At 39.0% G+C, this 3,622-nt stretch overlaps 1 pseudogene; it reads left to right on the top strand.

Annotated features, from left to right (window-relative positions):
- The first annotated feature begins 205 nt into the window (after window positions 1-205).
- Window positions 206-1,328, top strand: LOC148721026 (melanocyte-stimulating hormone receptor-like; annotated as a pseudogene).
- Window positions 1,329-3,622: the final 2,294 nt, after the last annotated feature.

Genomic DNA, 3,622 nt, shown 5'->3' with positions numbered 1-3,622 from the left:
GCGTGGACAGACTTCTCGCCCTGCTGGTTGGGGCTGAGATAGAGACAAATCGTAACTTTGAAGCGCACATACATCATCGTAGCTGCCTTTTGGATTGTATCTAATGTCATTCTTTTATGCTACACATTAGATAACCATATAGCCAGTTGGTATGGCCATATAGTTCAAAGTTCAAGGAAAAAAACATTCTCTTTACGTTGACAAAATAGACAATATCCCGATGCATTGTAAGTAAATAAACGCTGGTAGAGAAGTCTTATTTGATAATTATCAAGGACGTCATTAAGGTCTTAGTGATCGTCGCTCAGCATGTGCTTTTCAAAAAAAATGTATTAGTGCAATCACAGACAACCTATAAAAAGAAGGTAATAAATACCGAATAATGTCCAAAGAAAATTTCAGTGGGGGTGGAACGCAGACGAAAACACTGGAAGAACTGATGTGCTCCCCCTCTTTGGTGAGTGGGCTTCATAAACAGTCAATTTCCCTCTCAACAGTTAACATTCTCCTCTCCATCACGGCAATTGTTGGAAATTCTCTCATCCTTGTTGCCCTTCACAAGGAGTCTTCCCTTCATCCGCCGTCCAAACTCTTGTATCGTTGTCCGGCAACAACTGATCTGTTGGTTGGCCTTGTAGCCCAGCCTCTCATGGCTTCTTGTTGGATGTTTATAGCTCACAAACACTGGTCTCGTTGTACATACGCAAGGGACGCAACCTTCATATCAGGCTATGCATTATCTGGAGTGTCTTTGTTGACAATGGCGGCCATAAGCGTGAACAGACTTCTCGCCCTGTTGCTGGGGCTGAGATACAGACAAACTGTAACTTTGAAGCGAGCACTATATCATTGCAGCTACCTTTTGGGTTTTATCTCTTGTCGCCGGTTTAAGCGCCAGTTTTGATCTCCGTTTAACCTTGTTGTACGGGTACATAAGTATACCACTTTGCCTTTTTATTTCACTGGCCTCGAACTCAAAAATATTTCTCAATCTCAAGCATCATCAGACACAAGTACAGGATCATGTTCAACAACAGACGAGCCAACCAAATGCACTGAACTTGGCGCGATACCAAAAGGCAGTTTACAGTGCAGTGTGGGTGCAGTTGGCATTTTTTGTTTGTTATTTGCCACATGTTTTGGTGGAAATTGTGATCAGCCAAAGAAAAACATATTCAACACACTTACTCATCATAAGAGGTTTAGCATCTCTCTTAGTTTTTTTTAACTCAACGTTAAATCCTTTCCTTTACTGCTGGAAAATAAATGAAGTGAGACAAGCAGTGAAGTAAACTATCAGAGAAGTATTTAGCTTTCCATCGAGTTAGTGCCTCCCCAAACATTGCCCTTATTAATACCTTCTAAGCAGAATTATAAAGTCTCGATGATTATTTCAGAACTCTAGCCAGATATGTGAACGGATGGGAAGACATAGAAAGCTCAATAAAATTGAACATGGTCTGTTTTTTTTTTTTTTTTTGCACGAAGACAATTGAAGGGAAGGAAACGGAATACACCATCCATATCTTTTTAAAGGAGTATTTTGTGCCACCACACTTCATCATGAATAGAACAAGTCATTATCGAAGGAAATATATACACGCATTATACTCTCATGTTTATTCTCCATGTTTATTTTTCACGTTTGTTGCTGGTGCATCTATGAATTAACTCCAAGTTGTTTTGATTATATTTTCATCATTTCCAAGCGATTCACTGACCCTAACTTTCATTTGCTCTCTTTTAATTCGTTATAAGAAGTATTTTAGAGTTTAGAATTGACCGCAACAATACAGAGAGAGTATTTCCGCATTATTCACAACCCTAGAAAATGAAAACAGATCTAAATATACTCCTTTTTTAAATTCATTTCAATAAAGTGATAAAAAGGAGTTTTCTTACTGTATTGTCAAACAATAGTTTGGCCGATGTCGTCTTTGTTTGCCGAGGAAAAAACTTTCATTGAAGTCAGATTAAATTTTATCTAATGGAATCAATACCTGACTGCGACCAATATGCTATTGTTTAGTTCCAAAGCTGCAGTCTTTGTTCTTAGCAATTAAAAAGTCAATTTCCGGGAGTAAACCCTAATTCAATAATTGAAGGGATTTAAGCAGTTTTGTCTGTTAGTCATCCCGGTGTCTGTAAGAAAAGCAATGGAGTAAAAATAAAAAAATAAAGTGGCATGCTATGAAAACGATATGAATAATTTAGTTTTTGATGACACTCCAGTCTAACAGCGGAGCCGATAGTGTCTAGCCGAGCTGTTTTGTCTTCATTTTTGACAATCTAGATTCTATGATAGGTTCCTGCCTCGGCGTGTGGTTGTAAAGATAGGAAGTACGCGAAAGGTTTGGGGAGCAGAAAGGAAGTGTTGTACAAGCTCAACGCCTAGCCGAGAGTAACTATGGGTTCCCCAGGAGTATGAGATAGAATAAAATAAATTGTCAATCAAGTGTTAATAGCCCTTTTCTGACTACGCTTCATCTCCGATCTCGATTGATGGACTATTTTGCGCTTGCTTGTACTGTTCCCACCTAGCAATATTATTTTTGCCGGCAGCTTTCTTTTTTAAAATAATTTCGTTTGTGGATTTTACGCATCAGCACTTGTGAAATCCATTGGGAGCGTCTTTAAGGTCTTCCATGCGTCCCACATCTGACCCTAAGCCAATTAAATCCCATGGTTTTCGTACAAGGTCATGTAGAAAGTGGTCGATATTAAGATTCTTAAAACTGCGAGTTTCAATAGAGCAGTGCGAATCAGCACGTTCATAGCGTATCTTTATCGTCATAAACACAAGTGAATGATCGCTACTGCAACGATGAACGACACAGAATTAAATATTTTTTGGGATTATTACTTATATAAAGATAAATCAATGTTCGTCATATCGGTGTAATCCTAGTTGGTTCAGAAATCATTTGACTCAATCCGTGAACATCAAATATGTTCATTAAATGCGGCGACGTGTGGTTGTTTGACCGCTCGTGCAACATGTCACAATTCAGGCCACCGAGTAGGTAGAAATCGCTGCGTTCTGAAACAGTTATATCTAAAAGGTTTTCAAATTGATTAATAATTTCTTGTTGGGAACTTGGCGGTCTGTACCATGTACCTATTGAAAAAGGTCTGGAATGCGGTCTGGTGATTTCGATAACAAGACATTCAAGTTGGTCAGCACCGAACTCCTCCAAGACATGGTAATTTACGTTGTTTCGTAAATAAAAACATACACCGCCACCGCATCTCCCGTTGACGGTACGGTCCCTTCTGAAGACGTCAAATCCCGGTAGATATATTTCTGAATCACCGATGGAACTATCAAGCTTGGTCTCATTGATCGCTAATATAGCGAGTTTTTAACTACCTATAAATATCTTAAGCTCGTCAATATGGCCGAGTAAAGTATTTATATTGAGCGATGCCATAACAAAACCACAGCCAAATACATTTTCCGGCTAAAATAAACACTGAGTAGCTTTTGGTGTCACTGAAAAAAGGCCAAAAGAAACGCCAGCCTTCTGGGGGTCTTCGTCTTCAGTTATTTACTTCTTTTTGCGCATTGTTGACAGAAAGGGAAGAGTCGTGCGGAATTGCTAGTTTTTAAAAGAATCGTTAC

This window comes from Stylophora pistillata, chromosome 11 (assembly GCF_964205215.1).
Source record: "Stylophora pistillata chromosome 11, jaStyPist1.2, whole genome shotgun sequence".
In the NCBI taxonomy this organism is placed as follows: Eukaryota; Metazoa; Cnidaria; class Anthozoa; order Scleractinia; family Pocilloporidae; genus Stylophora; species Stylophora pistillata.
The sequence above is the reverse complement of the archived record's forward strand: the minus strand, read 5'-3'. Positions and strand labels throughout refer to the sequence as shown.